Below are 22,205 nucleotides of genomic sequence, written 5' to 3' on the forward strand. Positions count from 1 at the left end.
AAAATGTGGATTTATTCTTGATGATGTCATGTTGTGACATGTTTGACTTAACCATTTTTGGAGTCTTCGATTAGTATGATTGAGATATATTTTAGTTATTGAGAATCATTGGATACTTGATTATCAGTGATACTTCAGTTGCCAATAGAGAGCTATTGTGATCATGATTTTCTATGGATGTTTGCTCATGGAGATTTGATGCTTTAATGCATATTTGATGATTTTATTATGGATTATCTCTTGTGATTTTGAGATTTATGGTTCCATGAGCATTAGGGTAGGATATCTGCATGTAGTGACGGAAAGTGGCTTGCAATGGGGCTCGGGGCCCTAAGAGGCTGCCAGGGTAACTCATTGTAAGTTGGATTAATAAGTGATAAAATTCACACCTAATACTAACTAAATGAATCTAAAAAGATAAGTGTTTTGTTCTCACCGATTCCTTGAGTGCTTGTATATGCTGGGTTGGGAGTAGTGAGAACTCATGGTTGCGACCTTGCATTCCGTAGTATGCCTCGTCAGTATGAGAGGATACTAGTGGCCACATGAGATCAGTATGGACCCGTGGAGTTTAGCTAATTACTAGGGTAACTTGTACATGATAATTGTGATGACACTTTCCCGCTTACATCGTAGGTTCCTAAATGTCATTGTGTGCCTCTGGGGATTAGATGTCGGATTTTGTGTTTGGAACCTTTGAGTTAGTATACTTTTAGGATTCTTGGACTTATAGAGATTTATGCTATGTGATTTTGGATAGCATGTTTGGGACTTGAGATTATCTCCTTAGCACAGTGGGAGTGGACCACTTAGGTACCATGCAGTCGGGTGGTATTGTATTTTCCACTCTTATCATTTGAGATTCATTGAGACATCATGGCTGATGCGTCCTTCATGATGGTGGATATGTATCTGTTTCATTGATGATTAGCATATGTAGGATGATGTTATCTTATGCTTAAATGTGCATGTTAGCTTACTTTCTACATATGATGTTATATATATTAGGAGTGACATTCCTACTATGTTAATACTGATGATCTCTTTGGTGATATCGAATGTTACGCACGGAGGGATGGCTAGGATCCATGATGGTCTAATGATGCTATTAACTGTTGGGAGGAACTGTGCACTTAGTTTATTATGTTGATCTTTATGATGGATGTATTTGTCTTCTATGATGATGTATCATGTGTATCATGTGATTATCTTTACTTTGATGTATCATGGATTAGAATAGGATGATGTACCTTATTCTATGTATGTATATTATTTTGAGCTTGTCATACCCTATGACATGTATAGTGGATGATTGAGTATTTGAAATGTAATGTATAAACATTGGACTCATCATTATTATTTCATGTGGATGTTGTACTAGATGGATTCATGTATGTTAGTTAATTTGGATGTAATTCAATGTTAAGGGATCTTAAAGAATGTAATCTATTTTGTATGTTATGTTTACTTTCAGATGGACATTGTTATTGCTTCCGTTATTGTGCATAAGTTATATGTGGTATTTACTTTCTTGAAAAAAAAAATGATACCAAACTTAGTGAAATTCTAGGCTAATTCTTTGGTTCCCTTGGCAGGGCATTACATTTGGTATCAGAGCCCAAGTTTCTACATTGGGAGCTCTGGGTATTTTGGAACAACTAGAACTTTGAACTATTAAGTGTATCTTTTCGAACTTGAAACTAGGTGAACTGAAACAGAATTTGAAACTGTTACTTGCATATTTCTCATACTTCAACACTTAGTTTCAAAACTAAAATTTTTACTTAAACCTAAACATAGAATTGAACTTAGTCTATTGCAACGTGTGATTGTAATAGTACTTTGTGATGTTTTAGGATGGTATCTCGGACTAGGTCTTCTGTTAGACACCGTGCTAGAGGTTGCGGTAGAGGCCGTGGTCATGGCAGAGCTGTCAGTATCCATGAGTCTGCCCATGATGGATCGGCTCATGTAGAGAGTAGGGAAGAGCACTCTAGGAGGCAGCAGGAAGAGAGCCGTAGAGAGGACTAAGCTGACTCTGAAGAGGTTGGTTTGAGGTAGATGATGCAGACTATTCTAGAACGTCTACCTCCTATTCAAGAATAGCCCAAAGTGCACCAGATAGAAGAAGAGCATAGACCCAAATCTAGAAGTCCTCGAAAGGATCGTTAGAGGTCCATTTTGTCCACTTAGATGAAGGATATTTCAAGATCCAAGGTTAAGCCTTTCAATGGGCAAGGTTCTAGTTATGTGGCCAAGCAGTCGCTTATTTCCCTCGACAGGATTTTTGCCATGCAAGAGTTCGACAGCAATGTTAAGGAAAGATTTACGATCACTAATTTAGAGAATTTTGGGGCCACTTGGTGGACAATTGAGGAGAAGAAGTTGGGAATCGATATGGGCAGTGTTACATGGGAGTTATTCCTAGAGAGTTTTCGTGAACGATTCCTACCAGAGGAATGGAAACAACAAAGGGATGATGAATTTCATAATCTTAGACAGTATACCTTGTCATTGACTGAGTATGAGTGTAAGTTTTATGAGCACATGTCTTTTTTAGGGTTTAGTGAAAATTCAACTCAGTTGACACAACATTTTATTAGGGGTTTGAATAACCATATAATTGGGGTGTCAAGGTATTTGAGCCAAAAACCCTCAAGGATGTGGTACATCAAGCTATCCTTGTTGAGAAAAGTGTCAACCTTGGTCAAGGTGGTTTTTTAGGAGCACCAACAGCATCAAGATCTAAAAGAAACTAGAATTCAAGTGGTAACAAGAAGTTTTCTTTCTCTAAGGGAAAATAGTATCAACAGCAGTCTTAGCAGACACAGCAACAGAAGGGCTCAAATTGTCAAGCTCAAGGTGGTGGAAAAGGTTCTAGCACCAAGAACAACCACAATTCTCAATGCAATAAAGAAAATTAGTCCAATCAGCCAGCTCAGAGTAGCCAGTCTTTTGTGAGTAGGAATAGTTGTCAGCAATCAAATGTACCACCTATGGGAAGAGGTTCTGGCAAAAATATGAAATGTTTTTCATGTGGTTAGATTGGACATTATGAAGCTCAGTGTCCTCAATGAGCACCTCAGTTTTTAGGACCTAGACATACAATTTTAAAGCCTACAGTGGGTGATGCAGGTAGAGCTCATAGAGTTTTTGCAATATTTGATCAGCGTCAGGAAAATCATCAGGGAACAGTGGTTGAGACCACAGGTGCTATTAGAGGTATATCTCTTTTAGTATTGTTTCATTCTGGAGCTACAAATTCATTTATTTCACCATCTATAGTTTCTAAGTGTAAGCTGGATGTGGTGAAGTAAGATCATGGTTGGCAAGTGGAACTAGCCTCAGGTATTAAGGTCTCCACAAACTCTGTAGTTCATAAGTGTGGGCTTAGCTTAGGAAGCTTTGATAATATAGTGGATCTTTGAGTCATACCCCTTGGTTCCTATGATCTGGTTTTAGGCATGGACTGGCTTGGATCTCATAGAGCCATTATAGATTGCAGGAAGAAGATTATTATGTGCCAAGATGACCAAGGGAATGATGTGAACATAGTTGGGATACCAAGGCCTATATCTCTGTGGATGATTTCTGTTATGCAATTGAAGAAAAGTTTCCGTAAGGGATGTTAGATATTTGTTGTTATGGTAAATGATCTTGACGAGGAAGATCCTATGAGAAAGACTTCGGATCACCCAATTTTGCAGGAGTATGCAGATGTTTTTCCAAGTGAGGTTCCAGCATGCCTCCAAAGAGGGACATTGACTTTAGTATTGATCTCATTCATGGAGAGGAGCCTATCTCTAAAGCTCCTTATCGTATGACTTCATAGGAATTGGGTGAGCTATGTCTTCAGCTAGAGGAACTTCTAGCCAAAGGGAGAATTTGACCTAGTGTATCACCATGGGGAGCTCCAGTGCTCTTTGTGAAGAAGAAAGATGGTTCTTTACACCTTTGTATCAACTACAGATAATTGAATAAGGTGACTATTAAGAACAGGTATCCTTTATCGAGGATTGATGACTTATTTGATCAGATCAAGGGAGCTACAGTATTCTCCAAGATTGACCTTAAGTCAAGATACCACCAACTTTGTATTATGGAAGCAAATATTCACAAGACCACTTTTCAAACTCGCTATGGACATTATGAGTTCACAATGGTACCTTTTGGGTTAACTAATGCTCCATCGGTGTTCATGAGTTTGATGAATGGTGTGTTTTGATCTTATCTGGATAGGTTTGTACTCGTGTTTCTTGATGACATATTGATATATTCTAAGACTTAGAAAGAGCATGAGGAACACCTGAGATTGGTATTGTAGTGTTTGAGAGACAATCAGCTTTATGCCAATGCAGCTAAGTGCAAATTCTTCAAATTGGAGATCTAGTATTTAGGGCATGTTATTTTAGGTGATGGTATTTTTGTGGATCCTACAAAGATTCAGGTGATAATAGATTGGCCTACACTAACTAATGTGTCAGAGATTTGTAGTTTCATGGGTTTAGCCGCTTATTATCGCAGCTTTGTCCAGAACTTCTTTAGGATAGCTTTCCAGAAGCTCAAGGAGCTTTTGACCAGTGCACTAATTCTAGCCATACCTAATCTAGAAGGTGATTTCATGGTGTGTACAGATGCTTCTCTTGAAGGGATTGGGGCAGTGTTGATGTAGAATGGATGAGTGATTACATATGAATCATGCAAGCTCAAGGATCATGAGTTAAATTATCCTACACATGATCTTGAGTTAGCAACAGTAGTTCATGCTTTGACTAGATGGAGACATTTCTTGTTAGGGCATAGATTTGAGCTACACAACGATCATCATAGTCTACAGTACATTTTTACTCACCCTAATTTGAATGCTCGCCAAAGGTGATGGATGGAGTTTTTATGCGAGTATGATTTTGAGGTTAAGTACATTCAGGGTAAGGAGAATGTGATGACAGATGCTTTGAGTCACAGGAGACATGTTGTATTATCGATGACCCATAGTGTGGATTTGAGGAGTTAGATTCTTTAGGCACTTCCTACAGATTCCTAGTATCAGGAAGTGTGCAGAGAGATAGATTCAGGGAGATCTTTGGAAGGAAAGTTTGCAGGTTACGTTCAAGAATCAGATGGTCTTTTAAGACATCTGGGAAGGATATATGTGCCATTTTTAGATGAGCTTTGCACCTTGATACTGGTAGAAGCCCATTGTACACCTTACTTAGCACATCCATGTGTCAAGAAGATGCATGCTAATTTGAGACATTTGTTCTTTTGATCTAGGATGAAGTGAGATATTGCTGATTTTGTGGCTAGGTGCCTTGAGTGTCAGAGAGTTGAGGCAGAACATCAGCACCCGGCTAGACTTTTGCAGCCAAATCTCATTCCCTCTTGGAAGTGGGATATCATCTCCATGGACTTCATTGTAGGATTACCTATGACTGTCCACCGTCATGATGCTATCATGGTCACCATTGATCGGTTGACTAAGGTGGTGTATTTTTCATTGATTAGGTCTTCCTACACAGCAGCTTCTGTAGTCATTGTCTTCATGCGTGACATTGGGAGATTACATGGTATTCCTAGAAAGATCATTTCTAACAAGGATCCTGTATTCACATTTGCATTCTAGACATCGTTGCAGCATGAGCTTGGAGTGCAGTTAAACTTCTGTTTGGCATATCATCCAGAGACTGATGGTCAGACAGAGAGGGTGAATCAAGTTTTGGAGGATATGTTATGGATGTATGTGATGGATAGGCAGACACATTGGGAGGATTATCTGTACTTGGTGGAGTTTTCTTACAACAATAGGTATCATAGTTCTATTGGCATGACACCATTTCAGGCATTATATGGACGTCCTTGTCGTACACCATTGAGTTGGGACAACCTTGAGGATCACATCCTGTTGGTTCTTGAGATGCTTCGTGATATGGAGCAACAAGTAGTGTGTATCCATGAGCACTTGACTATGGCACATGATAGGCAGAAGAAGTATGCTGATGCTCATAGGACTGATAAGCAGTTTGCTGTGGGTGATAAGGTTTTCTTGAGAGTGCGACCGCGGAAGAGTCTGATCCGATACAGAAAGGGTTCTAAGCTAGCACCTTGCTTTGTGGGGTCACCATTCGAGATTCTAGAGAGGATTGGCCTAGTTGCTTACTGCCCAGCCTATCTCGCATTTATGATGTTTTCCATGTTTCAGTGCTTCAATAGTATATTCTTGATATTGTACATGTTCTTGATTGGAATGTGTTACAGGTAGAGGACGGGCAGTTGGCTTTGGAGCCAGTTCGTATTCTGGAGCAGCAGGAGCTGACCCTCAGGGGTCGAACCATTGAGCAGGTAAGGGTCCAATGGGACCCTACTGATGATTCCTTAGCTACATGGGAGGATGCAGCTAGATTGAGGGAGTTATACCCCTACTTATTTGTAGGGTTCTAGGAGTAAGCCTAACCCAAGTGGGGGTGGATGTAGTGCCTACCCTCGTTCACATCTTTTCTAGACATATTGTTGCTATTATTATCAGACTATGATGGACTAGTTTTATGTTGATGGATTAGTGGTATTGTTTTGAGACTATTAGACATTATGTTATGGATTCAGAGGTTATGTGATGAGATCATTTAGACTTTACATTTCATGCATACATGATGATCATTATATTGTTTTCAGTTATTGTTGATGATTAGTTGATGGTTATTATCTGATGTGTTTTATTATAGATACTTACCCCATACTTGCATGTGTATGGTGTGCATGTTTTCTTATTGTATGGTGTTTCTGATGTGGTTAAGGAAGGGAGTTGTAGTCACTTCCTTAGTCGAGATCTAAACGATGCACCACTTCCTGTCATTGTCTGTTTAGTTTAGCATTATATATTGTATGTACATGCATGGTTTTTCTGCAGTTTGTAGGTACCGAGTATCGACTTCCCTGAATTGCCAGGATGAGCATACCCTATTATACTATCTCAATGATAAGAGAAGGGAGATAAATTCTCAAGTCCAAATCCCAAACCTTTAAGCCAATTGTCCTAGTGAGTTAGGACAAGTATCTGGATATTTTACCCACCGAATGTGTCGGATGACATAATTCATGATTTTTAACCCTTTAGAATGAGTTTGTATGATTTGCTCTATGATGGGTTTTGATATTTTATCTTGGAGGTCTATGGTGAATTTTCTATTAATTAAGTCTTAATAAATAGATATAATTAATAAATTAATTATTTGAGAAAATTAGTATAAAATATCATGTTACTTGATATTTTGATTATAATTAATTAAATGAGAATTAATTGAGGAAAAAGAATTAAATAAAAGAAAATTAGAAAATTTAAAATTAATAATAATAATAAAATAATAATAAAGTAATAAATAAATAATAATAATAAAAGTTATAAGAATTAAAATGAAAGTTATAAATATTAAAATAGAAATTATATAAAAAGTGAATTGGAGTTATAAGCTTGCATGGGAGTTAACGCACTTTTCTATTTCTCATATGTCAACAACATGGAGGTTTGTACATCAATTAAGCACATGATGTCTACAAACCTATGGTTCATCTTGAAGGTTGGAAAAGACCCATGCTTAGTTGGTGATACCTTCCAGCTGTTTCTAGAAGCATTCTAGATGTTTCCTAAAAGCTCTTTATATTTAGGCATTCTTAGAGGCTTAGACATAGTGTTTGGAGTGCAATTGGAGCGTTGGAGGACTCGAGAGCTCTGAAGAAGGAAGGAGCTTGCTCTGCAGATTTTCTGAGGAAGAGTGATTTAGCATTAGAATCTTGGTAGATTCTTGTGATTTTACTTATGCTATTTCTACATCATTCATTCCCTATCTTCTTCGTGTCTTCCATATGTTTTCTGAGGAATTTCATATTTCTATTGTATGCATTCTCAATATGGGTAGTTTAATTTATTTGAGAATTTTATGCATAAATCTAAAAAACACAGGGCTAGGATTTAAATTTGTAGCCAAAACCATTAGATGATCTATTGGATAAATTTTGAGACCAAATAGTTTATTGGAATAATCTAAACATTGAGATCTATAAATGAATTGTGTATATGCTCATTATAAAATATACATGTTTATAATTTTCCCATCTGCATATATATATGTATGTATGTATGTATGTATGTATGTATGTATGTATGGATGTATGTATGTATGTATGTATGTATGTATGTATATACATTATTAATAATAAATAATTAATATATTAATTGATGTTTGAAATTTAAGGAGAAATTCTTTAATAACAAGATATTTTATAATGGTGAGCAAAATAGATTCAATATAATCTTTGAATTGGAAAAGATGAATATGAAAAGAATTTCAAATATTTTGAAAATGATGGGGGTCTAAATAGGAATATAAGAGACATTTAGAACATTTAGAAATTTGAGTTCTAAGAGTTAGAGGGAGAAACTTTTATCTACCAATACAAAAACATGGGTTAGGTAAAATGTGAAATTTCTCCACTTGATATTTAATTTGGAAAAACGTAAACTGAGACTTTTGCCTTTAAATTTAGCAAAACCAAAACATGTGTTTTCATTGTGTATTCCTTATGCTATTGTTTTGGGTTTTGGGTTGACTAGTATTGACTAGTTATAGGACAACTACCAGAGGCTTGGGGGGTTATGTGATTGTGATGTCATGATGATGTTTTAATCTCGATCTGTATAAACCCAACCATGGTTATGTTATGGAATGCTCTATGTATTGTTTGTAATTACTATTTGTTATGGTTGAGATTCTTATGTATGAGACACTTGACTTAACCATTATTTTTGGTCATCGATCAATTATCCTTGGTTATGTTCTAGTTGCCATGATGGGACTGAAATGTGGATTTATTCTTGATGATATCATGTTGTGACATGTTTGACTTAACGATTTTTGCAGTCTTCGATCAGTATGATTGAGATATATTTTGGTTATTGAGAACCATTGGATACTTGATTATTAGTGATACTTCAGTTGCCAATAGAGAGCTGTTGTGATCATGATTTTCTATGGATGTTTTCTCATGGATATTTGATGCTTTTATGCATATTTGATGATTTTATTATGGATTATCTTTTATGATTTTGAGATTTATGATTCCATGAGCATTAGGGTAGGATATCTGCATGTAGTGACGGGAAGTGGCTTACAATGAGGGTCGGAGCCCTAAGAGGCTGCCAGGGTAACTCATTGTAAGTTGGATTAATAAGTGATAACATTCACACCGAATACTAACTGAATGAACCTAAAAAGATAAGTGTTTTGTTCTCGCCCATTCCTTGAGTTCTTGTACAGGCTAGGATGGGAGTAGTGAGAACACATGGTTGCGACCTTGCATTTAGTAGTATGACTCGTCAGTATGAGAGGATACTAGTGGCCGCATGAGATCAGTATGGATCCATGGAGTTTAGCTAACTGCCGGGGTAACTTGTACGTGATAATTGTGATGACACTTTCCCGCTTGTATCGTAGGTTCCTACATGTCATTGTGTGCCTCTGGAGATTAGATGTCGGATTCTGTGTTTGGAACCTTTGAGTTAGTATACTTTTAAGATTCCTGGACTTATAGAGATTTATGCTATGTGATTTTGGATAGCCTATTTGGGACTTGAGATTATCTCCTCAGCACGATGGGATTGGATCACTTAGGTACCACATGGTCGGGTGGTAGTGTATTTTCCACTCTTATCATTTGAGATTCATTGAGACATTGTGGCTGATGCGTCCTTCATGATGGTGGATATGTATCCTTTTCATTGATGATTAGCATATCTTAGATGATGTTATCTTATGCTTATATTTGCATGGTAGATTACTTTCTACATATGATGTTATATATATTAGGAGTGACATTACTACTATGTTAATACCTATGATCTCTTCGGTGATATGGAATGTTATGCAGGGAGGGATGGCTAGGATGCACTATGGTTTAATGATCCTATTAACTGTTGGGAGGAACTGTGCACTTAGTTTATTATGTTGATCTTTATGATGGATGTATTTGTCTTCTATGATGGTTTATCATGTGTATCATGTTATTATCTTTACTTTGATGTATCATGGATTAGAATAGGATGATGTACCTTATTCTATGTATGTATATTCTTTTGAGCTTGTCATACCCTATGAAATGTATAGTGGATGATCGAGTATTTGAAATGTAATGTATAAACATTGGACACATCATTATTATTTCGTGTGGATTTTGTACTAGATGGATTCATGTATGTTAGTTAATTTGGATGTAATTCAATGTAGGGGATCTTAAAGAATGTAATCTATTTTGTATGTTATGTTTACTTTCAGATGGACATTGCTATTGCTTCAGTTATTGTGCATAAGTTATATGTGGTATTTAATTTCATGAAAAAAAAAAAATGCTACCAAACTTAGTAAAATTCTAATAATTTCTTTAACATGGTCTCAAATTCTAAACCAAATATATATGGAGGTGGTAAGAAGCTTGGTCGACAAATGAAGAATAATAAAGATTCAAGATAAATTGATAGTAAAGTAGATATCATGGATAAAAAACAACTGATCATGAAGGAAAGTTTCTAAAATGGTACCAAATAATGATCATGTCTTGGAACATAAGAGGAGTGAATTCTCCTCATAAGAAAGACAATATGGAAATAATAGTTCAAGACCATAAACTAGATATTGTTCTGGTTGAAGAAACTAAAATGATAATATAAAAAGTTGAAATGATCTCACTATTTAAAAGTAGTAAAATTTTTAGACGTAGTTCCCAAAGAGTTTCTATAGAAATTGCAATCTTTTGGATAAGACCATAGTTAAAGATGAGTTGATCTTGTTTGAAAATAACCTTATGTATATTCTATTTTTTATATTAGAAATAAATTGTTGTAGTTATTATCTAATGTTTATTCCCCCAACTCCAAATGTGGGAAGGTTGGTATTGTGGGATAAGCTATATGCTTTAAGAACCACTTTCATTCAGGATCTATGGCTTATCATGGGTGATTTCAATACTACTCTGCATGATTTTGAAAAGGTTTGTGGAATTTCTTCCTAAAGTCACTTTGATGAAAAGTTGGATTTTATGAGATTTATTAACTCTCAAGCCTTAGTGGAAATGGATCTTCAAGTCTTGACTTTTACTTGGTCCAATAATATATTTAGGAATGATTTGATTAGAGTTAAATTGGATAGGGCTCTTATTTTGGTTGATTTCTGATGACTTTATAATTTATATGGTTGTTGAACCCTCAAACATGGAAAGAAATCCCTCCTTTAGATTTCAAAAAATATTGTTGAAACATTTGGATCTTAGTGATAAAATTTAGGAATGGTGGAAATCATTATTGAAAGGTCTATAATGTTTAAGATGGCTAACAAATAGGATCTTATTAAAGGAAAGCTGAAATTCTTGAACAAAGATGTCTTTGGGGATATTTTCCAACAAAAAAATGATATCAAATCTGATCTTGAAAGTATCCAAAAATATATCCAAGATTTAGGGGATTTCCTTGGAGTAAGGGACAAGGAAAACATTACTTTAACTAAATATCATGATATCATAACTAAAGAGGAACAATTATGGAGACAGAGATCTACGGCTCTTTGGCTTAAATCAGGACATACGAACTTAAGATTTTTCTACATAAATAATTTAAAACTTAAAACACCTAAGAGAATATAAAAAAATGTCTCTATCTCTAGAGTTAAAACTTTTGATAAAGAAATATTTGAAGAATTCAGTGGGCTTTTTTTCTTCTCTTCTCTTGAAAGATAATTCTCTAGTCTTGGAAAACCAAGAAACATTATTATAGAATATTCTTGGCTTTCTAAATGAGTAACATAAAATATCTCTTGTGGTATTTTGTTAGTTGGGGAAATCAAGAATGTTATTTTCTCCTTCAAAGGGGATAAATCTTTGTGTCCTAATGGGTTCCTAATGTAATGCTTGGTAACAATGCCTTGGAAAAGGTGTAATCTATGTATAGCTTGAAACATGTATTGTCAAAATAGTGATCTATCACTAATTTTGGAATCCTTATCATTTTCTTCATCTTGTTCTTAAACACATCAAAGTAGTTTTCCATAATAGCCTAAAATTTTTATCCCAATTGTTTAATGATAACTTTGATTTGTTTAGTGATTGGTCTTTTCCTACCCCATACAACTATGTCAACAGTACTGAATCATATATATAGAAAATTATACAAACTAACAATAATTCTAGCTTACATGGAGTATTATTTTCCTTTCAAATCACTCCAATATTTTTTGACAATTTTTTTAGTTGCATCTCGGCTAGATCATAACTATGATTTTTCTTTACAATTTTATAACCCAGGTCAACTACAATACATGGAACATTATTCTTTTGACTTGGTTGTTATAGTTTGTGTGCCATTAAAGACACTACAAATTCAAAAACTAGATCTTGAATCCCATCAGTTGACATTCCTCAACCATTCCACTTGGCCTTCATTTATTCCTAAATTCATTCTTTGCAATACATCTCATCATCTATTCTCTATTTAGGGTGGGATAACTAGTAACTCCATGGATGATTTATTTATTTATCTTTACTGGTCCACTTTCTAACCATAATTTCATGTCATGTACTTAGGATAATATAATATTTATCCATTCAACTTTGAATACCTTTGGAAATATTAGGGCACAAGTAAGCCTTTTCTCAGCAATAATCTTATTTTGATCTTATAGAACTCCATTGTAACATAATTTGTCATAAATTGCTCACAATTTATAATCTCCAATTTATGGAATCTTGCGCATATAGAATGATTGAACATCATGAACCATCAATACTCTTGGTGGAATTGATGACAAGGTGCTAGATGCATCTCCAGTCATTGAAATTTTAGGGTACACTATGAATTTGGGTGGAGGACATTGATCATTACTCACAATCTGTGTGTTGCTTTCCTTCAACATTTCCTTCCTAGATATAGATGCAGTGGATGCAATTTTTGAAACTAAGGTTTAATCAATTTCACTCCAAGAATATCAAAATTAACATAACTTGACACTACAGACCTTACTTGATTTCTCAAATCTATTCAATTTCTCAAATATTACCAATAGCACATTCTGATTCACTTGTTCTTTCACTAAAATTTTTGTGATCATCTCTGAATTGTTTGTGTCTACTAAAATCTCTTGGTAAATGAAAATGAACATCAAAATTTGATATATAGCTTCAATCTGTCAATTTATTTATGCAATAAATGTGTTGTACTAAAGTAGGTGCATAACAGTTGTCTTATACTTTACAAGTTACATTTGCACTTCTTTCCTTTCAATACTCAATCTTGGTCAATACCACTTAGTTTGGCCAACACATTAGCTCAGTCATTGTAAAATTTCAGTCCATATTGTAATGTTCAGTCAATACATATAGTACTATTGGTCTTTAATACTTGATAGTGTCATCGATTATATTACCTAATTCTTCTCTCATTTCATTCCTAGTGAATATAAATTCATGTTGATATGGACTTTTAATCACATATCTTGATAGCAACTTGTGTATAATATATCATTCAAGTGTGCAGTTTCTTACATTTCTTCTTTGCTCAGTTAGATATAGTGTGGTTACCTGATCCATTGGATTGGATGATCTCAACTTCACTGGATTTAATACTTTCACCTTCTACTCTCTTTTTCCAAGTTTGACTTGTCTCAAACTTTCCTTTTTCTTTGTTGCATTCATTTTTTGGCGTTTGTGCTCAGGTTGTGCAGTTCCTACTAAAATTTCCAACCTTGAGAAATCTAAAACAAACTAGGCTTCTATTCAACCATTTCTTGTAATTGCCTCTGAAATCTGTTCTAATGCAATTTTCTAGAAGTTGACCATACTATCTACAATAATGATAATTATATCATGTTTTTTAATCTTAATTGTAAGAGTTACCTTTCTTAGGTGCATTTGTTTTCCTTTTAGATGTCAAGTTGGATTTTCTTTGGATATGCATTCTTGAGCTCTATATCCATATTTTTGATAGGTGTAGAAATTTCCTTCAAATCTAGGTGTACTAGGTGTATCACCTACCTTTGAACTACATTCATGTTCTTGGTGTCCTTAATTGTTGCAATTAAAATAGTTCTTAGTAAACTTAGGTTTAGGATTTTGTACACCATTCTTTCTTATACAAATGGTTGTTGTATATCTAGGTTTTCCACAATTATAGCATGTAGGTTTTCTTTTTGAGTTTGAATTTCTTTTCTCTCCACACTTGGATGACGCTTTTTTCTTAGTAGATGAAGAAAGCTTGATATGTCCTAGACTAGAAATATCACTAGATGACTTTGGTGACCTCATTAATTCTTGAAAGTATCTTATAGCTTCACTAGGTTTATTCATCCTCTCTAGCAATTCCTTCTTAGATATTAACTCATTCCATAGTTGGTCATTCTTTGATTGCATCTTTGTAATTTTCATGTCCTTTTTGTTCACTTTCTAATTTGCATGTACCAATTATTTTATCATGTCTAGCTGAGCGTTTGTAAGACTTTTCACATCAGATGACCTTTCTTCAAGTTTGATAACTATTTTTTTTTTCTTTTGCTATAACTTTATCTTCTTCAACTTTTTTTTTTTTCCCAATTACCTCACATATCATTACTGATTGGATTTCATGCTCTCTCTTCAATATTATGATTTCTTCACACAAAATATTGTTCCTCTCTACTAGATCTACTATTGCTACATCAGTTTCACTAGATTTTCATCATCAATCAATCATTTACTATCAACCTCTCGATAAAGTGTTTCATTCTACTAAATAGACAACTCTTTTCTTTTCTTTATTGTCTTCCTCAATTCATCTCTTCTTGTTTGAAGTTTCTACAATACAAGATGGATATCAATGACCTAATTCTCAATATTCTTCCCCAATTTGTAAGCCTCCATATCCAAGATCTAAAATCTCAAGCTATTAAACTTCGTCCAAGAGAATGTATCTCTAATACCAATTTTTGGAAGTCTTATTGGGAAACAATATATTGAGGGGGAGGGAGGTGAATCAGGATATATAAAGCTTTAGCTCATTCAAAAAAATAATAGATTGACTAAATTCACTCCCAATTCATCTCATATCTTGGATCATAAATTCTATAATCATGAATTGTAAAACTGAAATGAATTTAACTATGCATGTCATCCATGAAAAATAAAAAAACAAAACATAAAGATTTTGGTAACCCAAAAACCCTAAAAGGTGAAGGTAAAATTGGTGTGTGGTGACACCCACAAATCTTTACTTTTGTAACAACAAAGTTTTCCTATTAGGGCTACAATTTGATCACTTTTGATGATCTACCCAATGAGGGTTCTAATTAGTTAAAATAAATACAATACTATTAAGTTTACCTTTATTAAAAGATTTAAACTTACAATGACATACAAGTAGTATGTTAGGAGATTTAAAAAAGTTTGTTAAAATCACTGTGTTAAGATATTTGTCCTGAAACATTGGTTAGAATGTCTGAGTACCCAATCCTTTGACTTTCTCTATGAAGCTTATTATATATCTCCTCTATATAATGTCTATTATGTCATTCACTACTAGGTTGCTCCGTCTAACTTTTCTATCAAACTTAGCCTTCCTTGATCAAGTCTTAGTCTCTCCCACACTTTCACGATATTCCTTTGTATTACTCTCTCTCTCTCTCTCTCTCTCTCTCTCTCTCTCTCTCTCTCTCTCTCTCTCTCTCTCTCTCTCTCTCTCTCTCTCTCTCTCTCTCTCTCTCTCTCTCATAGATAATGATTTTGAGCTTTTTCCCTTCTTGGCATGTATGGTATCTTCATCTCTATTGGGCTAATTAACAACCTTTGACTTGTTTGACATGTAGTAAAATACAAACAAGACTATGCAGCTCAACGTTCTTTAGGTGGTTTGGTTGTAGTGATGATTGACCAACACTACCTAGGAAAAGAAAAAGTGTTGGATACTAATAGGAAATAGGAAACAAGGCTTAGAGATCAACAATACATTTTAAAATTCCACTAAAATAACCCAAAAATAATTTCTCACATCTAGGGTGGAAGAGAAGAAATGTCTTGCCCTTGTGGCCTAGGACAAGGTTTATAAACCTAAAAAGAGTGGTGGTCTTAGTCTTGTAGTGGTCTTACTCTTAGATCTTTTAAGTATTTACTGAACGTGCTGAAATAGTAAGGGATGAAGAAGGTAATTTCATTAAAGCTATGTTTATTCCATTAGGAACCCAAACCAACCACATGGCAGAAGTAATGGTCTTCTTAAGGGGGTTAAGTTGGCTAGAAATTTAAAACCTAATGGAATATGGATTGATGATGATTTTGTTAATATTCTTAACTATATATAAATGTATTTTCCCTTCATGGACTAAAGAAAATATGATAAAGGAAGTTAAATAACTTCTTTAAAGCTTTGAGAAAATCTATATATCCCATTTGTATAGAGAGGTGATCAAAGTCCCTGACTCACTTGCTAATGTGGTGGTAACTAAGGAAATCTCCTCTTTTTGGAGCCACGAGGATTTTATTAGTCATGAAAATGAGGTTCCTATTAACTCTAACAATAAATTTAGCAAAAGAAACAATATTTTATGTAACATTATACATGATAGAAGATTTTTTTGGAAAAAAAGTGTAATTATTTTGAGTTAAGCTTAAGCTAGAATGGAATGGTCAATATTAATGTGCGTGATTTATGGGTCCTTTTTCTACATTTTCATCTTGTTGAAGCTCTACCTATTTTCCATTTTTTCGTAAGTATCTCTAAGAGGTTGGCTCTACAAATTGTGAGAATGGGTAGCAAATTTAGAATGAGGGAACCCAATAAGTGTGATAAGTGGAAAATAAAAAGAGGCTTGCGATAAATTTGTTGACGAAGGGCTCACACAATATATGGAATGTCTAAAACTTGTGAAACATGATGTGACATAATATTTCATTAATGGATAGAACAATGAAGAGGTTAACCTTGGGGGAAGGAAATTGAAGCTCAATAATGTAGTTGTGGCCAAAATGATTGGGCTTAGTTCTTAAGGCAAGCATTTCTTCTAGGACATCAAGTATTTTGAATTGGCATTTAGTAAATTCCCTAAGGAAATATATGGTTATCTTATCAAACGGGAGGGGGGTATTTTTTTGACTTCTTATATTAAGTTTCTTTGAACATGGGTGATCACAATGATAATTGAGTATATTACTTTAGATGAGAGGTATGACATGGCCCATACTTACCATTTCATCTTGCTAAATCATTTTTTGTTATAAGAAAAATGTGTTTTTTTTTTCCTTTTATTTGGTTTTTTTCCTATCTTCGAGCATAAATTCCCTATTGTCTAATCCTAATAAACCCATAATACATGAGGGTTTGATGATATTGATTCATTCCTATGTAAAAACATTTTTTCCAAATCTAGTCCTGAAGAAAATAAGAAAAGAATGTAAAAAATTTAATGTTTTGGGAGAAAGGGGGAAGCAAAAAATGATTTGGGGGATATTTGGATTGATGTTTCAAGTACCAGGAATAGGAAGAAACCTAAGGTGAAAGTGGATATTTTGTTGGACAATGATGAGGATAGTGATAATAAAGGGGAGAAACAATAGAAGATGGAGAAAGGAAATGTGGAGTATGGAAATGGACAACACTAAGGAGGAAGAAGAAAATTTTGAATTGGTTGAAAGGTTGTTTGGAGGAGGTTTTGAGACTTTGACTTTGTTAATTTCTTGGAAAAATGTTTCCTTCTTAGCTAAAAGAGGGAAAGATTCTCAAGTCAATTACAACAAAAAAGAGTTTGATTCTCAAAAAATAAGATTGAGAATGAGGAGTCAAGGGAAGCTATAAAACTAATTAACTATGATGGTAATTAACTATGATGGATCTATCAATCATGATGTGTTCATCTTTTATTTGATGTTGAGACTAGATAAATACTTCTAGGAGAAGGAGGAAATAAGGAATGTGAGAATCCCTTTTCTCCACAACATGGATGATGATGAGCTCAATGTGAAACTCATAGAAGATGATATAAAAGACCTATATGTATACCCTTTGCATGGAGTCTTGGGGACTATAAAAGTCATTTCTCTATATTCCCTTATGCTAGAGAAATGGTCCTTCCAGTCTATTAAAGTACTAAACCTCAAATGCAAGGCTATAGATGGGAAAATTGAAGAATTTGAGATCAAGAGTGGACAAAAGAAAAATAGGAAAGAGAACTAAGGGAATTAGGAGGCCTTAGAAGATATGGGAAATAAAATTGTGCATATAGAGAAGAGTACAAAGGAAATTATTTCTAAATGTCAAGGTTTACTTGACCCTTTAGTGGATTGCTTGAACAAGGTTCTCAATGTAATGTATAAGGGTGAGGAAATTAACCTAGTGCTAGATTTGGAGGAATCAAAAAATGATAACAAAAAGGCTAGACCTAGAAAAAAGATGCACTCCAAGATGAAAAAGAAATAGAAGGAGGTTTAGATTGACCAAACTGACATAAAGAAGGTCATAGAGAAGATTAAATGGATTCAATGGGAGCTAAAAGATAAAGTCAAAGATTTGGCCTTGGTAGCCTCCTTTTGTGTTATCGTTTTGTCTTTGTTGTTGTAGCTAGGGAGTTTTATAATCTTTTATTGTTGAGTTTTTAGTGTTTTTTTTTGTTAGGCTAGGCTAGTTGTGGCTTTGGGTGTCTCTACTAGTCAAAATACTATTTCATTTAAGGACTTAATGCTTTCTTTCTTCTATATAGCTTTCGGGGATTTGGGTCCCTTGCAAAAAATTGTTTTAACCTTAATAAAAAATATATAAGGAGATGCAAGTAGATATAGGGGCATACAAAAATAGAGAGGTGAAACGATTGATAGAGATAGATGGACCAAAAGAAAATATTAATGTAGGTGATAGTTATACATATCTATAAATAGGAAGAGCAGAGGGTGCAGATACATATAGAATGATAAAGATCTATTAGGTGGTGGATAATAGATAGATAGGTATATAGGTAGATAGATAGATAAGATCAAAGACAAATTAAAGTAAATAGAATATAGATAGAGAGAGGTGAATGGTAATGGTAAGGACAAGATAAGACAAAGATAGCAAGGTAGGAAATAGTGTCTAAATATTTGTGAGTAAATGAGATTCTAAAATGACCTACTAATTTTCAAAATTTCATTTTATATTGAACCCTAATTCCCATGATTTTCAAATCATTACTTAATATTGACAAATTAGAAGTGGAGAGAAAGAGAAATGATGTCACTATATATATATATAAGTATAAAACTCTCACACCCTTCACAAGTTTAAGTAGTAGTTTACTTCTTTATGTAATTTAGGTTTTAATTTTTATAATTACTTTATTGCTTATGAAATAATGAATTATCATATAGCATAGCTTTATTATCACATAGGCGTAATAAAATTATATTTTCATAATTTACTAAATTTGGATCCTTCCATTCATATTTATTTTACATCCCATGTAGTGAGATTGAAGTTCATTGGCCTTTGAATTGATGAGAACCTTGTCGTCTATTATAGTTGACAGTACATTACATTTAATAAATTATGAAATTCTAAATTATTATTGAAGATAAAATATACTCAAAGACCAACAATCCCATGGATTATTAATAAACACTTGTCCAATTCCAATTTCCTTTTATCCATGTTAGAAAGAGTTTTGTAGATTCAAAGAACAACCCTGAAATCATATACTAATGACAACATAGACATAAAAAACATATAGAACTCTTATCACACAAATTTATAAGTAATAATATTTAATTAAAAAGGAAAACATACATTGAAGCTAGATCCAATGGTCCACTACTTTTAATTAATTATGATTTTATTTAAAAAAATAGACTTTCATTTCTACAACCCATTTCTTTGAAACTTTGATGTCTACTTCTTGAACAACTTCCCCTATAAAAGAGTTCTCAAGCTTGATATCAGCTCCATCAAGAATGGTTTTTTTGAGAAAATCACAAATTATCCCCTATATGATTTAAGAATGTGGATATAAAAGTTCTTTCCTACATTACAACCTTTTCCCAAATTGTCTATCACTCTTTTGTAATACCATTAAATTGTGATTTATTACAAGACAGTTTCCTTTGAACCAAATATTAGTCTATGGTCATCTTTAACAGAATCCATGTGACTAGGCACATATGAAGAGAATGGAGTCTCTTACAATTTAAAATTCAAAAATAATATGTGGCGTGAGAATGTGATATAATTTAGCTTCTTCAAATAAATATAAATTTATGATCATTAAACTTTCTTTTTCAAATGGAAAATTAGGAACTAGTTTGCTCAATTACCAAAGCCATCTAGAAATTGGTGAAATCTCCCTTTTCAATCAACTGCAACTACTATCCTCTGATCTGCTAGATTCTCATTTTTTAAGTCAAATTTAAAGCAGTTTCAAATGGGCCATTTTTATGAAGAACGAGATAAAACAAATTACATAAAAGAACAATCCAAATGCCAGCAAGCGATAAAAGAGGAACATATCAATAATTTAGCAGCTAGAAAATAGCACCACATAAGGTAGAAATGTAATTTAACTCAGGAAAATCCATGCAGCATATGACATTGAATTTCTGTAAGGAACACTTTTACCTTGAGCTTTTGTGGGCTCTCCTCTAAGTAGTCTTGTAATGTCAAACCCTTTTTTACCAATGCATCGCCATTCGTTAAGACAACTACCATGTAGTTGAGGATAGTGGGTCCAAATAGAATCTGCAAGCTATCTAAAAAATCTGCCTCTTCTTCTGTAAATCAGTTTTTAACTGAGACAACATAGAGAACTCCATGCACCCCATCCTTCGAAAGCTCAATACACTTAACAATTTCTTTCTGAATAAATTCCTTTGAGAGATTTGTATCAAAGAGACCTGTAGTGAAAAGGAGTCAACCTCTCTTTATCTCTTACCATATTAAGTACATTATACAAAGAAAGAGTGCGAAGTGAAAATTAGAAAAATTTCTATGCGATCCTAGATATTCATCTTGATACTTAAGCATGTGTTTGCCGCAACTCCAATCAGTATATATAAAATTCTTTTAATACATTAATATTTTGAGTATTTCTTGGTCATCGTTTTAATAATAACTTAAACCATTCTCCTTGACCTGTTACTTTGCTATTTTTCCCTTTGGTTTTCAAGAGTATTTGAACTAATTTTTTTTTGTAAATATTTGGAGTTACAACACATATATACTTATTTCCGTATACTAAAGTTATGGGATGTTTAGGTCCTTAAATGCATAGGTTGGCATGTCAAGATAGATGAAGGGTATGATGATGTAAGATAGGGAGGAGGATTCAAATCTCATACTAACATCTTTCAAATTTGATTGATTTCAATTTTGTAAGAAGTGATACTATAATTACTATTATTAATCCTTCATTGAAATTGTATTTAATAATAGATTTTATAATTAAAAGTGAGATTGTGATGGTAAAAGTAACATATCAAATACATCTATATTTAGTGTCTTGCCTATTTTCATTGAATACATTAATACAATTATGTAGATAATAACTAGAAGATATTATTCACAATAAATCAAATTATGATATTGTTTTGAGAATTTGACTATATTGGTTTTGAGTCAAATTTATTGACCAATACTTTAGAAGTGGTGGAGCATTTTTCCTTGGAGGAAGATTTGTTTCTTAGCTAGATTAGATCAAAGAGAAATTAAAGTAAATAGAATATAGATAGAGAGAGGTGAATGGTAATGGTAAGAGCAAGATAAGACAAAGATAGCAAGGGAGGAAGGAGTGTCTACGTATTTGCGAGTAAATAAGATTATGAAATGACCTACTATTTTTTAAAATTTCATTTTATATTGAACCCTAATTCCCATGATTTTCAAATCATTACTTAATATTGACAAATTAGGAGTGGAGAGAAAGAGAGATGATGTCAGTAGCTATATATATATATATATATATATATATATATATATATATATATATATATATATATATATATATATATATATATATATATATATATAACTCTCACACCCTTTACAAGTTTAAGTAGTAGTTTACTTCTTTATGTAATTTAGGTTTTAATTTTTATAATTACTTTATTATTTATGAAATAATGAATTATCATATAGCATAGCTTTATTACAAGATAGGCGTAATAAAATTATATTTTCATAATTTACTAAATTT

At 33.5% G+C, this 22,205-nt stretch overlaps 1 pseudogene; it reads right to left on the reverse strand.

Moving 5' to 3' along the window:
• LOC149568699 (immune-associated nucleotide-binding protein 9-like) overlaps positions 1 to 22,205 on the reverse strand; it is a 163,962-nt pseudogene that overhangs the window by 109,394 nt on the left and 32,363 nt on the right.

Source organism: Cupressus sempervirens, chromosome 3, assembly GCF_028749045.1.
Source record: "Cupressus sempervirens isolate cs-2001-9-10 chromosome 3, ASM2874904v1, whole genome shotgun sequence".
NCBI classification, from domain to species: Eukaryota; Viridiplantae; Streptophyta; class Pinopsida; order Cupressales; family Cupressaceae; genus Cupressus; species Cupressus sempervirens.